Below are 20,624 nucleotides of genomic sequence, written 5' to 3'. Positions count from 1 at the left end.
AAATGTCACTTCACAGTCTCGAGTTTAAGTTTGCTCAGACGAAGTTAGATGATTTATTCAGCCCTCCACCTAAGTCATTGACATACATTGCAAATAGCCAATGCCCTTGCATCAATCCTTGTGGTATTCCACTGGTAACATTTTTACATGTTAGGCTGTAATCAATGTATTCCTATGTTTTGCTTCCTGTGCTTTAGTCAGTCAGTCCTTCATCCATTTTATCCATTACTTAAAACTCCATGAGCTCTTATCTAGTATATTACACTTTTAGCTATCTCAAAATGCCCAATCAAAATTAAACGGCCACTTGTGATGCAGTGATTAATCCCCACCTCTGAACAAGGCGACCTGGGTTCAAGGCTCACCTGCTTCAGAGACATTTCATGGTAGATCTGAATGTGCAACCGCTACTTGCTCCCCTTTGTCTATCTTAACTTTTGAACTTCAAACAAAAATTGCTAACAAATTTGTCAAAATGATTTCACTTTTGTACAAGCACAATGATCTTATGTTTAAAGAATTTAGTATAACAGGTAAGTTCCTTAGTAAGAGGGATTTGATTGCTTTCCCTGATAACAATGTCAACTTAACAGATTTGTAGTGCATCATTTTATCTTTCTCCCTTTCTTCATGAGGAAGAGTTCCATTGCTAACAGTCCATGTAATTTTTGAAGTTACAGAATACAAGGAGGATTTGAAAATCATGACCGGTGCATCTACCATCTCTAGCTAATTTCAGAATTTTAGCATGCAGGAAAAATCACAGCCTGAGGATTTGTCAGATTTTAATCCCTCAAGTATTTTTGCTGATATTAATGCAAGTTTTCATGCCTAAGACTACCCAATGCTTCTGGTTTGTTACTTTTCTCTCCTGCAATGAGAGCAGATGAAATATTTTTGCAATGCTGCAACCACATTCTCATAATAATATCTCTTGCCTCTGCCTCAGACACCAAATGAAAACTTTAGCTATTTACCTTTTCTAAAAAAAAGAAAGAAAGCTCTTGCAATCTATCATACTTAATGTTTGACTCTTTCATTTGAAGGAGTCAGGGTGGGCAGACAATGTCACTAATAATCCCATGACCCAGGCTAATACTCTAGGGACATAGTTCAATGCTGTGACAAAGTTTGAACCCGAGTTCAAATTCCACCAATCAAGCTGAAATCAAAGCTGTACCACACAACTAACAATTAATTCAAGTGAAAACCCATCTCATTTGTTAAGTGTTCTTTTAGGGAAAGAAATCTGCCATATTCACTTAGTCTGGTCTATTATGCATGACTCCAAACTACAGCAATGTGACTGACGTGTAACTGCCCTCAAAATGGCCCAACAGGCCAACCAGCTCAAGGGCAATTAGGGATGAGCAACAAATACTGGGTTTGTCAACTAAAGAAATAAAGAATTTTTTTTAAAGAGTCAATATTTTGGTAGCTGTAAGTTGTTTCTAAATCATTTTTGTAGCTTCACGCTTACTGCTACTCTTTGCATCCAAGTTTAAAAAGAGGTAATGTTAATGTGTATTTTTAATACAAATTTGTTAAAAATCTAGTTTAACTTCCCGATATGCACTCAAAATTTAACCATGTGAATGTGTTCTCCTCAATAAGTACTTAATTGTTTAAATGGTTGCAAACAAATGTTGAACTTTTGTTTCAGAAGTATCAACTGCCTTGAGCAAAAGCAACCAATAGCACTCTTTTCTGTATTGCTTCTCACATACGACAATGTTTCTAAACATTTTAATGTTGACAAAGCAGGGAAAGTGCTCATGAAAGGAGAAATGAAGCCATTAAAATAAAAAAAGTTTTTGAAAAACAAGATGAAAGACAAAATGATTTTAAAATGGCAGACCGAGAACATCCATCAAATCAATTGCTGAAATGGCATTTTCTCACATTCCACATTAGTGAAATACAAAGAGAGGTTCGCTGAAGCTACTCCACTGAACACTCCTATGACATTTTCCACAGGCCTAAATGGGAGGTCAACAGGAGTGAACTGCCAAGAACCCCTCCCTCAAATGATAGCTGAAAGTTTAAAGCATGACTTGTCCAGCCAATATACCACATGGAGTACTGAGGAGGAATTCACAAGTCAAGGCTTTTGTTGTGTTTAATTGGGAAAAACAGGCTGCTGAAATCTGATAAAGTCATCACACAGCGATAGCAGGAACTGCCAATGCCAGAGTCTGAGATAACAAGGTGTAGAGCTGGACAAACACAGGCCAGGCAGCAGAGGAGGAAAGCTGACGTTTTGGGTCTGGATCCTTCTTCAGAAATGGGGGAGGGAAAGTGGACACTGAAATAAAATGGGGTGGGGTGCAAGGAGAAGGCAAAGATGGCCTCCGCTTGGTTTCCCTGATGTAAAGAGGCCACATCAGGAATAGCAGCCACGACAGACCACGTTAAACAGATGTTCACTTGCACATCTGTTAATGCAGAAGGTTTTCTTGGGGCCTGCGAATAAGGTTAGGGGTGTAGCATTTCCAGCAGTTGCAGTGTAAAGTGCCAGGGATGGTGGGGCGGGGGGGTTTGGAGTAGACAAGGGAGTCATGGAAAGGGCAGTCCCTCCAGAAACCAGATAAGGGTGGAGAGGGAAACCTGTCCTTGGTAGTGGGGTCAGATTGCAGGTGACGGAAGTGGCAGAGGATGATACATTGAATCCGGGAGGTTGGCGGGGAGGTACATGAGGATGAGTGGGATTCTAGCTTTGTTGTTATTGCAGGGAGGGTGTGTTAGGGGTGAGTTGCGGTCAAAGGTGTTTTCAACGTATCATCCTCCACAATCTGCAATCTGAGCCCACTATCAAGGGCATTCTTCCCTCCCCACCCTTATCCACTCTCTCCGTGACTCCTTCGTCAGCCCCAAACATCCACTAGTCCCACCACCCCTGGCGCTTTTCTCTCCAGCCACAGGAAGTGCTACACCTGCCCCGACACCTCCCCTCTCAGCTTACTCCCAGGCCCCAAGAAAACCTTACACATTAGATGTGCAGATGAACATCTGTTTAATGTGGTCTATTGTGGCCTCCTCTACATCAGGGAAACGAAGCAGAGGCTTGAAGGCCAACTTGCAGAACACCTACGCTGAGCTGGTGACAAATGACTGCATCTTGCAGTTGCGAACCACTAACTCCCTGGACGACAAGTCCATCCTGAGCCTCCTCCAGTGCCACAAAATGCCACCTGAACGGCACCTCATTCCGCTTGGGCACCCTGCAGCCCAACGGTCTCAATGTGGACTTCACAAGCTGCAAAATCTCCCCGCCCCCAACCTCATCCCAATCAGCCCAGCTCGTCCTCACTTCCTTGACTTGTCCAACTTTTCTCTCATCTATTCATTCCTCCCACCTCACTGACCAACACCCACCCCCACTTCTTACCTACTCAACCTGTCCATCTTCCCTCAAGTGACCAACCCCCATCCCAACTCCCTACCTACCCTCACCTTTACTAGCTCCATCCCCATCTCCTTGACCAGTGTCTTCTCTCCACTTATCTGCTCCTTTATCCACCTTCCATCATCGCTTCCCCTTCTCTATTTATTTCAGAGTCCCCTTCCCCTCTCCCATTTCTGAAGGGTCCAGACCCATAACATCAACCTTCCTGCTCCTCTGATGCTGCCTAGCCTGCTGTGTTCATCCAGCTCTACACCTTGCTAACAAAGCAAATGCAAAAGCTTACTGCAGACTTGCTTCAGTCAAGTTAAAAATTGTATTTAACAAGTTAATCAGAATGGTGTCAACTGCTTGTTAGTTTCTAAGTCTGTATGTGTCAGCTGTGACTCAGTTGGTAGCACTCTCAGCTACAAAGTTCAAGCTCCAATCTAGATTTCAACCAAAAACAAATGCTGACAGTTCAGTGTAGTGCTGAGTGTCCACACTCGGTCAGAAGTGCTGTCTTTTAGCAGCAAATATGAAACTGACATTCCATCGGGGTGGATTTATGTGGTCTTGAACACTATTACAGAGTCCTACAGGCCCTTTGGCTCAAACAGGTCCATGCCAACCAAAATGTCTACCCACGCTAACCCATTTCTCTGCACTTGGGCCATACCCTTCTAAAAGCTTCATTATCCATACTTGTCCAAATGTCTTTTGAATGTTGTTAGTGTACCCACCTCAACAACTTTCACTGGCAGCTCATCCCATTTGTGTACCAACCTCTTCAAAACAAAAGTTGCCCCTCAGATTCTCATGTACTCTTTCCCAGGGGTGGGGAGTTGAGGACTAGAGGAAGAGGGGAAAAAGACTGAGTGCAATCACCTATCCATGCCCATCATGATCTTATACACTAAGATCACCCCTTCGTCTCCTACGCTGTAAAGAAAAATGTCCTAGTTTATCCAACCTCTCCCTATAAATGAATTCTGGCAATTTCCTCGTAAAATTTCTTCAGCACTCTTACCAGTTTAATATCATCCTTCATACAGCAAAGTGGCCAAAACTGAACACAATCCTCCTGTGTTACCTGCTGTGTTACCTAACACAGATGTTAAGCTTACTGGTCTATAATTCCCAGGTTTTTCTTTGTAGCCCTTCCTGATTAACGGCATAACATTCACTACCCTCCAGTCCTCCAGGACCCCACCCATGGCTAACAATGATACAAATATAATGATCCAGGGCCCCCACAATTTCTTCTCTAACCTCTTGCAGAATCCTTGGCTATATCTAATCAGGACCAGAAAATTTAGCCACCTTCCTACTTTCTAATACTTCCAACACTACCTCTGATATGGATTGTACCCAGTATATCACCACTAAACTTCCAAGTTGCCAAGTCTAAGTTTTTTCTCCACGGTAAACACAGGAAAAGTATTCATTGAGGACTTCACCCACCTCCTGCAGTTCCACACATACGTGTCCACTTTGGTCCTGGAGAGGTCCTATTCTCTCTAGTTATTCTTTTACTTTTAAAAGTATTTAAAAGAATCTCTTTGGATTCACCTGAAAATCTTCTCAGCCAGGAGTATCTATTCTAACTAAAGCTGTTTGTTTCTTCTGCTCCCCCACCCCCCTTTTTAAAAAAAGAACAAATTTTCATAGTTCCTCAGTCAATATTTACTCAAATTCACATCAGAAACAAAATCTCATGACCATATGACTGTTGAAAGGTTATTGTATGTAAAACGGATTTGGGTTTTCCACACCGCATGGACTATCGCTTCAAAAGTAGTGTAGTGGGAGGAAGTCTTGTTGAAAGGAAAAATAGATGAAAATGACAGCGAGTTGAGAAGATTTGTAGCTCAGGTCAAGTTTGCTCGCTGAGCTGGAAGGTTCACTTTCAGACATTTTATCACCATTCTTGGTAACATCAGTGAGCCTCCAGTGAAGTGCTGGTGTTATGTCCCGCTTTCAATTTGTGTTTAGGTTTCCTCGGGTTGATGTCATTTCCTGTTCTTTTTCTCAGAGGGTAGTAGATGGGCTCCAAATCAATGTGTTTGTTGATGGAGTTCCGGTTGGAATGCCATGCTTCCAAGAATTCTCGTGCGTATCTCTGTTTGGCATGTCCTAGGATGCGTGTGTTGTCCCAATCAAAGTGGTGTACTTCCTCATCTGTATGTAAGGATACGAGTGATAGTGGGTCATGTCGTTTTGTGGCCAGTTGATGTTCATGTATCCTGGTGGCTAGCTTTCTGCCAGTTTGTCCAATGTAGTGTTTGTCAAAGTTCTTGCAAGGTGTTTTGTAAATGACGTTTGTTTTGCTTGTTGTCTGTCTTTTAAATTCATTAGCTGCTGTTTTAGTGCGCTGGTGGGTTTGTGGGCTACCCGTTCAATGAACACAGCTGATTTCTCAGCAACAAACCCAAAACAGACAGACAAACAAAACGGGTCCAGAAACCATAACCACTCTCCCCTACATCAAAGACATTCCCGAAATGACTGCCAGACTACTCGGACCTCTTGGCATCAGGGTAGCCCACAAACCCACCAACACACTAAAACAGCAGCTAATGAATTTAAAAAGACCCTACATAGACAGGCAGCTTCAAAAATCACCAGCTTCAAAATCTCCCATTCCCCCACCACATCCTAAAACCAGCCCAGTTCGTCCCCTCCCCCCACTGCATCCCAAAACCAGTCCAACCTGTCTCTGCCTCCCTAGCCTGTTCTTCCTCTCACCCATCCCTTCCTCCCACCCCAAGGCGCACCTCCATCTCCTATCTACTAACCTCATCCCACCTCCTTGACCTGTCCGTCTTCCCTGGACTGACCTGTCCCCTCCACCTATCTTCCTTTCTCTCCATCTTCAGTCCGCCTCCCCCTCTCTCCCTATTTATTCCAGGGCCCTCATCAGAGAGGGGGATGGGGTGAAGGGTCCAGGCCCAAAACATCAGCTTTTGTGCTCCTGAGATGCTGCTGGGCCTGCTGTGTTCATCCAGCCTCACATTTTATTATCTTGGATTCTCCAGCATCTGCAGTTCCCATTACCACTGAGAGTGTTAAGGGGTAGGGTGCATTTATTGTGAACATCACCACTAGGTGGCACAGCGCCTGCACAGGAACATAGGCTGCTGTGTCACAGCAATGTAAAGTGATAGAGTTATTTGTGCATTTAAAATGTATGTTGTATGGTAAGCCTCAAAGTGCTTCAGATAAAACCAGGTCCAACCACTCCCACCACCCAGCCAGAGAATGACCTACCCTAGATCTGACAAATAAGAAACTGTCCATTGCCAGTTTGGAGCACACAGTCTTGGGCACTGTGCCTGAGGAACAGCGAAGGTCCATTTCACTGCCAGCCTCTCCAGTTCCCTCACCCTCATTGCAAAGTGCTTCATCTACTACATTCATGGCAGCACCACCATTGATTCAAGTGGCTAAGTCCAAAACACCTTTTCAATACCTTCAGTAGTTTTCTCAATCATGTGAAATGAATCAAGTCCGAGAAGGTCAGCACTTGAGATTCTGTGGACCTCAGGAGGAGGCTGCAATGGACTGCCTAGACTAGACCTACAACAGAACCAAACACAGAAAAGTGTACCCAACTTCAACCGGTCCTGTGTATATGTAAATGTCCATGGTAACAAAACTAAGAGTGATTACCACACAGTCATTCTAGAGACAAAAGTACCATTTTGTTTTACAGGAAGGACACCTATATCTCATTGTGTGCCACCACTGTGCTAACTGGGATAGACCTCAAGCAAATCTAGCAAGATTAGGTATTTAGGAGATCATTCTCCTTGAGAAGCAACAGAATTCTAAGCACAGTTTCTAACCTCATGACCTGGCATACCACCTTCTCTGCCATTAGTATAAAGTCAGGGAATCAACCCTTATTAATGATGAGTTTAGGTGGACATGCCAGTGCAGAACCAGGTATAATGCAAGGTTATGCATCAGCCTGGCAAAGCAACAAGACAAATTGCATGCCAAGCAGCTTTAATATTAGGAACAAAAACAAAGTTGCTGGAAAAGCTCAGCAGGTCTGGCAACATCTGTGAAGGAAAAAGAGAGTTAATGTTTTGGGTCTGGTGACCCTTCCTCAGATCCCTTAATATTAGAATGCAAGTGAAAATGTTCATTTGATTCTGCCCAAAGAGGTCAGATCCATGCTTAGGAGTTGTACCGCATCCACATGAATAGTTGACAATTAGACAATTCACTGAAGGATAAACTCCTCAAAATATCTTTATTGTCAATAATGAGGAAGCCCAGCACACCACTACAAAAGATAAGGATGAAGCACTTGCAACAATCTTCAAAAATAACAAGGCGAAGAGCTGGACGAACAGAGCAGGCCAAGCAGCAGAGGAGCAGAAAGACTGACATTTTGGGCCTAGACCCTTCATCAGAAAATTTTCCAAAGGAGCGTCTAGGCCCAAAACATCAGCCTTCCTGCTCCTTTGTTGCTGCTCGAACTGCTGTGTGTTCATCCAGCTCTTCACCTCGTTATCTCAGATTCTCCAGCATCTGCAGCTCCTGCTGTCTCTGCGACAATCTTCAGCCAACTCTATAATAACTCAGTCTCCTGAGGTCCCCAGCATCATGCATAATAGCCACCATCCAATGTGATGGACTCCACACAAAAATCAAGAAACAGGTGAAGGCACTGGAAACTAAGTGCTATGGACTATGACTATATTCTGGAACCAGTACTAAAAACTGTTGTTCCAGAACCAACCATGCATTACAAGCTGTTCTAGTACAGTTACACTGGCATCTACCCAGCAGTGCTGAAAACTGATCATACATGAAATGTCCACAAGAAGTAAAACAAATCCAACTTGGTCAGTGTCTAGTCTGAAAGCAAAGTAATGAAGATATGTTGGACAGTTATCAAAAAGAGCAGAATGATTTGGGAGTCGTCATCCCTAAGTCACTAAAAAGCTAGCATTCAAGTTCAGCAGGTAATAGGAAAGACAAATGGTATATTTGGTCTCTACTTAAAAATAGGAATAAAGTACAGAAGTAGGGCGTTTCTGCTAAAACTGTACAGACACTGGTGAAACCACAGCTGGAATACTGGTCACTCCTTAACTAAGGCAAGGTATACAGGTGTGGGAGTAGATTGGACCTGTACTTGTTGGCATATAGAAGGCCGAGAGATGACCTTAAATGAAACATACAAGATTTTTAGGGGGCTTAAGATTAGGTGCAGACAGATCGTTTCTTTTTGGAGGGCCAAAAAGAGTAATCTCAGAAATAAGGGGTCATCATTTAAGACAAAGACGAGGAGGAATTTTTCCCAAGGGCAGTGAACCTGTAGAAATTCTTTACCATAAAACCCAGCTGCAACATCCCTTTAAAAAGGAGGAGACAGATTTAATCACCAAGAGAATCAAAGGTTACAGGAATAAGGCAGTAAAGCAAAACTGAGGTTCAGATCAGTCATGATCTCACCAAATAGCGGAGCAGGCTCAAATGGGGTTAATGGCCTACTACTGCGCCTACACTTTATGGTCTTCAGTGGCACTTACTCAACAATACTCCACCCACTTCAACTGTGGTTCCACTAGGGCCACGCTGTTCCTGACCTTATTACTGCCTTGGTCCAAACACGGATAAAAAGAAAAGAACTGGACCCAAATGGGAGAGGGAGGGTGACTCCCCTTGACACAGTTCGGCATTAAGAAATGCTGGCAAAGCTGGTGCGAGAATTAACAGGAAACTCTCCAGCGGTTGGAGTCATGCTTAGCACAAAGAAAGATGGTCATGGCTGTTGCGAGATCAAACAGCACGATGCAAAATATCACCAAAGGAGTTCCGCAATGCCCAACTATTCTCAGCAGTTTTAATAATGGCCTTCCTCCATCATAAGTGGGGGGGGAGAAATAGGATGGTCAATAATAACTGCATGATATTCAGCACCATTTGCAACTCGTCAGATATGGAAGCATTGTGCGCTCAAATGCAAGATCCGGACCATATCCAATAGTTGTTCTAGTAAAACTTTCATTCATGCCACACAAACACCAAGCAATGACCATATCTAACAGCGAACCCAACCATGTCTCCTTGATATTGTTACAACTTTTATTGATTTTTCTTTTTACATTTTATTCATAAAAAAATTCTGGTTTGGAGTTGCAAACTATGAGCAGCATCTGGTGTTGAAAGCAAAAGGGACAAACAAGCTGGTCTTGACAGGCCAAGCCCAAAAAACAAACTGCAGGTTGATTTTTGATCAAAGAGCTTCATATGTACTTTGACGCTGGGGAAAGCAGCATGACTAAGCAGCTAGCAGATATGTGGCCATTAACAATGTTACAACATTGGAAGCAGAGTCATTAGTGACATTTAAGCGACTGCTGGACATGCACATGGACAGCAGTGAATTGAGGGGAATGCAGGTTAGGTTATTTTGTTTTTGGATTAGGATTATTCCACGGCACAAAATCGTGGGCCAAAGGGCCTGTACCGTGCTGTACTTTTCTATGTTGTATGGTAACAAGGGAATTGGTGCCTGGAAGTCTGGGAGGGAACAGGATGGTTACAGAGAGGGAGGAGCCCGAGGGCTTGAGCTGGTTATGGGCTGTTTCTAAGGGGGAGGAGTTTGGCTGTTCATGCTGTATTGTCAAGATTTTAAATTTCCTTATCTAATCTCCCTTCGTTAGCCATTGGAAGTTCAGACAATAGGAACTAAGTTGTAAATATTGCTGAAACTTCTTTGGAGTGAACTGAAAAGGTGGATCTGACTTCTTGGTTAGTTTTTTTGAAGGCAATCCTATAAGTTTGTAAAAAAAAAACTCATGGAAACCACTTAAGTAATCCAGCCAGTTTTGTTATTAACATTTATTTATGCTAGAATTTTGTCCATCTGTCTTGTGCACATGGGCGTTAAAAATAAAGGTTATTGGGTTTAAGTCCTACACATTACTGTTTAATTTGCTCTGCTAAAGTTACTGTATTATTAATAAAATTAAATATTTTGTTTAAGCTACAAATCCAACACCTTGAATTGATTATTCAAGCGAATGAAACTGGTTATTCAAGAGTCTAGTTAGAAACCACTGGGTCAATTTTCAGGGATTTTGACAACTTTAATCTGACTGCATTGCAAATGTAGAGGTAGGCAGGCTGATTTAATTCACCTGTTTGTCTGTGTCATTACAACATTCAATGGCATTGCCGTCATTAAACCCTTCATTGACAACAACAGGGCATTAATTCTGACCTGAAACTGAACAGAGCCAGCCTTCTATACTAAAAAAAGTGTGACTATAACAAGTTAGTGCAAATTCCGCAGTGAGTAAAAACCTCAAATGGGCATTCTAACTCGGACTGTTCATCACTGCAAGGAAAAATTCAGAAGTGCAGTGAAATACTCTGCCTTGCCTGAATGACGTCAGCTCCAAAACCAGTCAAGCAGCTTAACATCGCCCAGGAATAACAGCCTCTAACACATTCAACACCAATTTCCTCCATAACTGACAGCAGTGGCAATGTGCACTGTTTACACATCTGGCCTTTGACACACTGATCATAACTGATTGGTCAGTTACAGTTTCTCACCGCCTGCAAATCTGGCAGCTAATCTCACTACCCAATCTTTATACCAACGCTTAACTTCCTTTTCTAGAAACTGCATAATAGTGAAAGGTACATGCTCTCAACAGACTTTGCTAGTTTGTTGCATTGTTTTTCAGTTTGATTCAGATGGGCCATCATTGCAGGAAAAGTTTTATAGTGGCAAGGAAAACAATTAAAAACCTTAAGCAGTGATGTGAGAAGTCAGTATATTAGCTACAGAAATACAGGAAGCTATTCAGTTTGTTATGCTTGTGCAGATGCTGTCAAGAGCACCCAGCTTGTGCTGCTTCCCTGCCCCTTTCAGCAGCTTATCTAATGGGTCTGTGCAGGATTGGGGGGGGGGGGGGGGGGAGAAAAGAGAGAGGAGTAATAGGGTATGCTACTACACCCGTATTCAGTATTTAAGCAATACTAGCCAACCAAGGGCTCTGGAAACAAAATCGCAAACACAGAAGGACCCCTGTACTTCTACACTTGAAAGCAGTCAGCAATGTTCTGGATGTTCCAGCACCAAAGGATTCAGAGGCCGACTTGCAGCATGACACCACAAACTAAAAGGTGAAGGAATGACGACGTGTGATGAACCTGGACCATCTAAGAAAGAAACCAAAAACATAACTTCTACATCGAAAAGGAGTTTCTTTTAACAGATAACAGCATTAGTCTTTCGTGTCACCAAAATATATAAATAAGTAAAGAGAATTCGGAAGGACACTGCACAAAATGATGCAATGTAGAGCAAAGGATAATTTTCTATTGGAATGCACACTCTGGAGAAAATGTGCATGAGCTGATGGCCCTTCTGAAGGTTTTTCCCCTTCTAAACCAGCAATGAAGCACTCTCACATTTGCTGTCTTGTGGAAGAACAAAAAATTAATTAAAACAGTAATTACTGTGGTCATCAGCACTTTATCCAAAGATTTTAGAACAAAAAAAGTAGCAGTGATCCAGAACATGTCAACTGCTGCTTCATAGTAACAAGACGAATGAAATCTTTGCCTGAAGATATCTTCCAGCAACAAAGGTCTGGAAAACAAAAAAGGCGAACGCTTCTCACTGCAGCTCTATTTTAAAAACCAGTAAGACTGACAGCCTAACCGATTGGTTTAGTGACATTTTCCTTAGAGGCATAAAGAAAGAAGGATTTTCTTCACTTTTTAAAAGACAAAATGTGAAGAGGTGGGGGTATCTAACAGAAATTCAAAGATACAAGCTTGAGAACAAACATTCCAATCAAGAAACTGCTTTGCATCACAACTGAAGATGCACCAGCTACACTTGGTACTAACAAGGCCTTTACTGCACTTAGAAGAAATGGTCCTTATTTGCCCCTTTTCTGCCAGTCTCCACTGTATAAATCACTACTGAGCATTAACTAGCAGAGTTATGGGCTTCTCATGTATTCGAAGTTCAGATTGCAAATCTGATTTGAGCAACAGCTCTTCACATAGCTTGTTTAAATTATTACTCTAGAACACTTCACATCAGTTTGGAGTGTTAGTTAAGTCAAGGCATGGTCTCACAAAGATCTCCAGATCTGACACTTGAAGCTGCAATTTTACTTAAAAATCAAAGAATGAAACATGTGTGCAACCACTTGGCTTCAGGCTCCTTAGGAGACAATGCCAAAGTTGTACAAGCTGAACTAGGAATTGGAGGGAAAGGGACTGAGACACAACATGTGATCAATGTCATGAATGTATTCAAACTGACACTGGGCCGGTGGTCCACACAGTGTTACTTCAACTGAAAAGATGATACCAGAAGAAAATCAAAGACAGAAAAATGGTCCAACCAGAAAAGTTAGCAGAGGAATTCCACAGGTGATCTCAGGAGTTAGGTGCAATAGGACAAATTGTCATGTTTGTCTCAAATCCATTCCTTCATGCAGATATGGTTAACTACCAAATTGCATAAGGTGTTTTGATTTACAAAGCAGGTGAGTTGATATGGAGATAATTTGCAAAGCAATATTGATCTGAAAAGTTGGATAAAAAAGTACAGCAATTTATGGGGACACAGATAGAAAAGTAACCCATTCCTATCATCTGTGCATTTAAAGTGTTTACTTTGACTCCACATACAAACCACAAACAAGGAATGGGCTATTCTGCCCTTCAAGCCTGAAATTATATAATGGGTGATCAGATTTTGATCTGTCAGACAGCATTCATTTAAATGAGGATAATCGTGCCAGGTATTAGACTGCCTGACTATTTAGTGAAGGGTATATCACGAGCAGTCTGAAACAACAATCCAGACTGCAAGGCACTAGCAGGCAGTGCGCAGTCACAGGTGTCACACAGGCTTGGATAGTAGAGGGCAAAAATGAATAAATTGCTTTAAATTTATGTAGCACTAAAAGTAAACTGTTCATGCTATATTTTGTTTGAGGCTAGATCCTGAGTTGCGCTTAAATTCAAATAGTTATCGTGCTTAAAAAGACTGGAAACTACTGATTTACACATGATGCAGTGGAACAACTCACCAAGGCTCATGAGGCAACACATTCCACATCTGCAGTGTCTAACATTTAGATGGAAAAAAAAGGGAAGCAGATACACAGGAACTTCACCCCCTGCAAGTTCTCCTCCAAACTACATATGTTTGGGAAAATCATCATTAAATTTCTTCACTGTCATGGTGCAAAAATACGAGGACTCTCTCCAATTACACCATGGGTATATCTCCACTACAGATGACAGTGGTTCAAGAAGTTGGCTCATTATCATCTTCAGGGGCAACTAAGGATGGGCACCAAATGCTAACTTGTTCAGAAACACTTTAGAGTAATTTACTTTTAAGCCAAAAAAAAAGGGAAACTGTTATAACCAACTTTCATCTAATTTCTACCTAATTACTAGTATGCGCAGTATTTTGCTTATGTGCAACATTGAACCTTCCTCACAAATTCACAACATCCTCAACCTTAAATTTTACCCTTGATGGATTACTTTTGTTCCTACATTCAACTATTTCAGTGTTATTGAAACATAGAAACAGGAATAGGGGCATTCCGCCCTTTGATTAATCATTGAATGAAAACATAGTTCTGCTGAGGTAGATAATTAACTATCTCCATATTCCTCAATATTTCCAGTAATTTATGAATATGTGTCTTGAACATATTCTGAGCTTTCGCAACTTTCTAGGGCAGGGAATTACAGAACTTCACATGACTGGAGTGAAGAAAATCCTCCCTACCTCTGTTTTAAAATGAATTACCCCTTATGTACAACTAGGGGACAATCACTGGCCAGGTGAAACAACTTAACACCATCCCGTTATACTCCGTAAGACTTTTATAAAAGTGTCAATTAGATCACCCCTTACTTTAAGGCTCCATGGAACCAGACCCAATTTCCTCAATCCCTTAAGACAATCCTGGAACAATCTGATGAAACTTTTCTGAACTCCCTCAAATGGAAAAAGTATAAATATTTTCTAATCAGACTTGCTCAGATTTGTTATGACAGATCCCTGAAACAGGTGGATCACAAACCCAGATCTCCCAGAGATTGAGAAATTACCACAGCGCAACAGGAGACCATTAAATGGAAAAGTATACCCTTCCTTATATTAAGGATGGAAAGAGCAATATTGTTCACAGTACTCGAGGCGTAACCATGTCAAGGCTTTATACAAAACGGAAGGACAACAACAGTACTCAAAATTGACTTGAAATGAATGTCAACATACTGGATTCCTTTCTATTTGCTTTCAGTATCTGCATGCCAGCTTTTAAGTGATTCATGGAATAAGGACACCTACCTCCCTTTAGACACCAGCACTTCAACCTCTCACATAAATAAAACTTCTCACTTCTTTTCTGTCAAAGTGTAAAACACCATACTTATACCATCTGCTGTGTTCTAGCCCATGCACAGCCTGAGTCCTCATGAAGCATTCTCATCACAACACAAATTTCCACCCAGTTTTATGTCGTCAGCAAATTTAGAAGATTTACAACTGGCCAGCAGATTGAAACTACTTATACAGCTGGTGAGCAGTTATGGACTTTGCACTGATTTAACAGTTCATACTTGTTATTTTTGGTTTTACTGAGATGGTCGTTCTTTGCTCATTTTATGATTCACTCAGTTCTAACAATAAAAACAGATGTTTATTGTTCAAAAAAAACCTGAAAAACAGAATAACTGCTTACACATAACACAAGTTTAAAGACTTAAAACATAGTGAAACAAATTCCAATAATCCCAAAAGCACCTTTTCACAGTTCTCACATAATTTGCTTCTCTTTCACATCTATAGGGCTTGAAACAAACAGTGGCTTCAATTTTTTTTGGGGGGGGGGGGGCACCGAAGATAAAGAGAAAACAAGATAGGTAGAGAGGAGAGTATAGGTGAGGAGGTAGGGAGGGGATTGGTCAGTCCAGGGAAGATGGACAGGTCAAGGAGGTGGGATGAGGTGGTAGGTAGGAAACAGAGGTGTGGCTTGAGGTGGGAGGAAGGGATGGGTGAGAGGGAGAATAGGTTAGGGAAGCGGAGACAGGCTGGACTGGTTTAGGGATGCAGTGGGGGGGGGGGGATTTTTGTAGCTTGTGAAGTCCACATTGATACCATTGGGCTGCAAGGTTCCCAAGCGGAATATGAGGAGTTGCTGTTCTTGCAACCTTCGGGTGGCATCATTCTGGTACTGCAGGAGGCCCACGATGGACATGTCACCTGAGGAATGGGAGGGTGAGTTAAAATGGTTCGCGACTGGGAGATGCAGTTGTTTGTTGCGAAACGAGCAGAGGTGTTCTGCAAAGTGGTCCCCAAGCCTCCGCTTGGTTTCCCCAACGTAGAGGCAGCCACACCAGGTACAACGGATACAATATACCACATTGGCAGATGTGCAGGTGAACATCTGCTTGATATGGAAGGTCATCTTGGGGCCTGGGATAGGGGTGAGGGAGGAGGTGTCGGGGCAAGTGTAGCACTTCCTGTGTTTGCAGGGGAAGGTGCCAGGTGTGGTGGGGTTGGAGCGGAGTGTGGAGCGGATGAGGAAGTAACGGAGAGAGTGGTCTCGCCGGAAGGCAAAGAACGGCTACGCATATTCCGCTTGGGAACCCTGCAGCCCAATGGTATCAATGTGGACTTCACAAGCTTCAAAGTCTCCCCTCCTCCCACTGCATCACAAAACCAGCCCAGTTCTTCCCCTCCTCCCACTGCATCACAAAACCAGCCCAGCCTGTCTCCGCTTCCCTAAGCTGTTCTTCCTCTCACCCATCCCTTCCTCCCACCTCAAGCCGCACCTCCATTTCCTACCTACCACCTCATGCCACCTCCTTGACCTGTCCGTCTTCCCTGGACTGACCTATCCCCTCCCTACCTATACTCTCCTCTCCATCTTCGGTCCGCCTCCCCCTCTCTCCCTATTTATTCCAGTTCCCTCTGCCCATCCCCCTCTCTGATGAAGGGTCTAGGCCCGAAACATCAGCTTTTGTGCTCCTGTGATGCTGCTTGGCCTGCTGTGTTCATCCAGCTCCACACTTTGTTATCTTGGATTCTCCAGCATCTGCAGTTCCCATTATCACAGTGGCTTCAATTCCCCATTTTAACAAGCTAATAGCCTCTTGCTGCAGCCTTCATACTGATGAATTCAGACTTTTCAGCTTCAACAATTCCTTTCAGAATTATAACCAAACACTTCTGGACTGTCACTCTTAAACAACATTCTGTATGCTCAGGTAGCTACTTTTCATTACTCCGATTCTCAGTGGGAATTGTGTTACACATCCAGCTTCAGCCAAGTCTCATGCAAACTACTCCAAAGTGAATATTTTGTCCCAACTTATGGAAGTTTCCCATAAACTAAGAAAAATAAACCATAGTACATAAAACTGTTTACTTTGTTCATTCCAGCATAAATGAATTTCCATTAGTTCCCCCAAACTTTCTCCCAGAGATGGTTTTAAAAACAAAACAAAAACTGAAATCACCAGGGCTACAGAATTGCTAATAATCATTAAGCCTCTTCAGAGCAGAAAACCTGCATGCCTTTAATTCAAAATAAATTTGTATGTATGAAACACACATTTTCTATCACAGAGAGATGATCATTTATTCTTAGGAGCTGTTTTGTTAATCAATTTCCACAATTCCATGTGTTCTCATTTTATGTAGTAAACTCGTCTGTGGAAACTGAAAGCGCCTTCAGAAAACCCAAATGAACCAAATCTGTCAGTTCTTTTGATTGTGCTACAAGTAACACCTCCAAAAAATTCCAACTAGTGTTTGTCCATTATAATTAGCCGTTCTGAAATCCTTGCTGACTCCAACCAATTTTGCCAAGTTTTTCGAATGCTCAGTTATCACAAGCTTTATCATTAATTCTGGCATTTACCCCACTACTGTAGACAAGCTACAGATTTGTAGTTCTCCACGCTCCCTCAAATAGCAGGAATCTCAATTTATACATTTATGAAGGATACCATCTATGCATCCACTCTCAATTGGTACTTGCTTCAACATTCTAGGACTGAGCGCATCTCGTCTACAGATATCAAACCTCAATCCAGTTTAATTTTTCCAGTTCTCTAATACTAATTTTTTTTACTAATGATCTAGTCATATTGGATAATATTTCCAGGAGTTTAGAATAACTTAACTATTGGAAAACTCAAGTATCTTCTTTCACAAAAAGAGAGAGTCAAAGAAACTGTTTAGTGTCTGCTATTTTCCCTGTTTCCCACTATTAATTTTCCTGTCCCTACCAGTATTGCATCCACATTTGTCCTTGGTCATCTTTTCTCTTGAAAATTTGAAAAGCATTTACAAATTTGCCTTTATATTAGTCATTAGCTTGTGGACATTTACTCTTCTCCCTTTCTTCATTGGTTTCTTGGTGGTCCTTTGCTGGGTCCTAAACTGCTCCCAAACATCAGGATTACCACTGTTTCTGACATCCTTATGAAGTACTTCCTTTGATCTAATGCAATCTTTGACTTCTTTCATTAACCATGATTGATTCGCCTGTCCACTTGGGTGTTGACCATGTCACAATTTCTTTAAAATACTAGCCACTGCCAGTCTACTGTCAAATCTTTTAATGCACTTTCCCTATCCACTACAGCCAACATACCAGTTTCCTTTGTTCAGATTTAAGATCCTAGTTTCAGAACAACCTATGTTATATTCAAACCCAATACAGAATTGTCATGTTATGGCCACTTATTTCCCCAAGGTTCCCTTTCTCTGCCAATGTAATTTATCAACAGTGCAAACTTATAAAATCAGAGCAAAAAACTGCACATGCCAGAATTGTGAAATAAAAATTGAACGTGCTGGTGAATCTCAGGTCTTCAGCTCTCTTCCAAAAAGTCACACCAGACTTGAAACATTGAGATAGGAGGAACTGCGGGTGCTGGAGAAACTGAGATAACAAGTTGTAGGGCTAGATGAACACAGCAGGCCAAGCTGCATCAGGAAGGCTGACGTGTCGAGGTCTAGGCCTGAAACATCAGCCTTCCTGCTCCTCTGATGCTGCTTGGCCTGCTGTGTTCATCCTGCTCTACACCTTGTTAGAAACATTCATTCAGTTTCTCTTTCCACAAATGTTGTCAGTTTCACCACTTTGTTCACATTATGAAGCTGCTTAATGTACTGTCACATGGCACATCACTTAAGCATAAAATCAGACAAAAGGAAAGTTCTTCCAGGGTTGAAAGATATTAGAGATAGGGAAAACAACCATAGGCCAGAAATGAATTTTTAAATTTGCTGCACTGGTGGACCAGGCAGCAAACATAGATCAGCCATCAGGAGAGCAAAACATGCTTAAGGCTTGGTGTAAACTAGGACATGAGCAACGTTTGTACAAGTTCAGGTCTATGGAAAGTGGAAGGTGAGATAAAGGAGGAATTCAAAAATCTTTCCACTGGTGTAACATTGGCATTTCTATTTTTCACACCAGCTACAATCAATAGCTACCAACTCAGAGCCAGCTTCAGCGAGTGGTTTTATTAACTGGGTTGAGACAAGAAAAATTTTTCACATTCGGACCATACAGTTACCAGACGGAATGTTTTTGTTCCTTCAACTTGAGCCATATTTGAATTTTGCACGTAAACGTTTCACAACTTAAATTACATTCACAGATCCAAACACATATCACGGGATTCAGATAAACATTTAAATCCGATTCCAGGCTTGTCACAAAATTCAAAGCCAATACTCTTCCTTTTTAATCAAGCTACCTTGCACGCTTTCAACAACCTGGGCTGCAGGCACCTAATATTTCGGGAAATCAGTATTTCACTTAATACGAAAATGAAAATTTCTTCGGACCGAGTAACCTTGGAGAGCTCTTTTTCTCCTCATGATCCAGCTACAGTGCAAACGCTCATGGTAATTCAACACTTGAGCAGGGAGAGCTCCTTTTGTTATTTTTAAGTCAGTAATAAACAAGATCACTCGGTTCAACGTTTCTGAGAGAGATGGCCAACAGCCCGAATAAAACCCGCACCTCCCCGCATCACAATAAGGCTGCCTCACCCACCCTGACAGACACGAATTGTTCACAATTCGACTACCAATTCGGACTGGGGAAGACATACTCCAGAGCAACAAAATAAAATATAACAATTCACCATCTAAAAACAACCCGCAAAAGGAACAGGGTAGGGAAGAAAAACGTGAAATACTGTGGCTGGCGGGCGTTGGTGAGCTATGGTTTATCACCCTCACCTGGAAGGCGATCTCAAACGTCTTCCATGCAATAACACCAAGTATTGTATACCGATCCAAAGTTAATTGAAGTTTAACGGTCACTCACTACCTTCTTTTCTCTGAGGGTTTTACAGCATCGGGTATTCTTTTTTTAAAATTCAGGTTTGTAAACCAGTCTCCCACTAAAGCGCACAGCCCGTTCCGCAGCCTCTCTCGAACTCCTTTTTAAATCGCTCGAATACAATCGGCCGAGGAGCGGCGCCGACGCCACCGGGCATGCGCCAACACCCCCACCACCCCGCGGCGAGCGGATGCTGGACGTGACTCCTTCTCCCTCACCCACGACGCGGGAATAGTACACCCATTCGATCAATGCCGTCGCTCACCTGCATCCCGCTGCTTCGGCAACACTCCCGCCATCTTCTTTCTTCCTCCTCCCCTTTTCAGTACATTTGCCGTGCCACCATCGCCCCCATCGGCTAGGGTGGAAGGTTCCAGAAGGTCCGCTGCGAACCGAGGAAGCGTCAGTTTTGCAGCTCGAGCTTTGCTCCGGGGTCCTAAGCGGCTTTGCTCCCTTAGCTCTCTCGCTATCTGCCTGCCTCAATTTGAGCTGGACAACAACACGACAAAAAGGTTGAAAGCCTGGTTATGCACGCGCCCGCTGAAACACTGCCGCCCGCTGGTAAGGCTGAGTTCCTACAGGTTGCCAGTGTTCCCCTCCCACACGTCGCGAGCACTTAAGCGCAATACAAAAGACTGCATTGTGGAAGTGTGAGCTCCTTATTTATAGCAAGTGCATACACGGATAAAAAGTTAAAACGGTTTCAGGATATTGACTTTAACGTATCTGATTGAACCGTCGTTTTAAATTTGACTTTATTTCGTAATTTTTTCAAATGAAACGATTTCGTTTGCTATTCTTACCACTTCCCAGAAAACTTCGACCAGTAAAACGTTTACTTTTGC

General features: G+C 42.4%; 1 protein-coding gene across 5 annotated transcripts in view; it reads right to left on the bottom strand.

Moving 5' to 3' along the window:
- Positions 1-20,306, bottom strand: part of mgat5 (alpha-1,6-mannosylglycoprotein 6-beta-N-acetylglucosaminyltransferase) — a 246,044-nt gene extending 225,738 nt beyond the window's left edge. For 2 of the 5 annotated variants that reach the window (XM_048533819.2, XM_048533822.2), the window contains exon 1: positions 20,045-20,305. The gene's annotated coding sequence lies outside the window, so the exon portion shown is untranslated. Of the gene's footprint in view, positions 1-19,676; positions 19,914-20,044 lie in introns of those variants that run through there. The other 3 variants (XM_048533823.2, XM_048533821.2, XM_048533820.2) reach the window with 3 other exon arrangements.
- Positions 20,307-20,624: the final 318 nt, after the last annotated feature.

This window comes from Stegostoma tigrinum, chromosome 7 (assembly GCF_030684315.1).
Source record: "Stegostoma tigrinum isolate sSteTig4 chromosome 7, sSteTig4.hap1, whole genome shotgun sequence".
NCBI lineage: Eukaryota > Metazoa > Chordata > Chondrichthyes > Orectolobiformes > Stegostomatidae > Stegostoma > Stegostoma tigrinum.
Note: the sequence above shows the minus strand (reverse complement) of the source record. Positions and strands in the feature narration are given on the sequence as shown.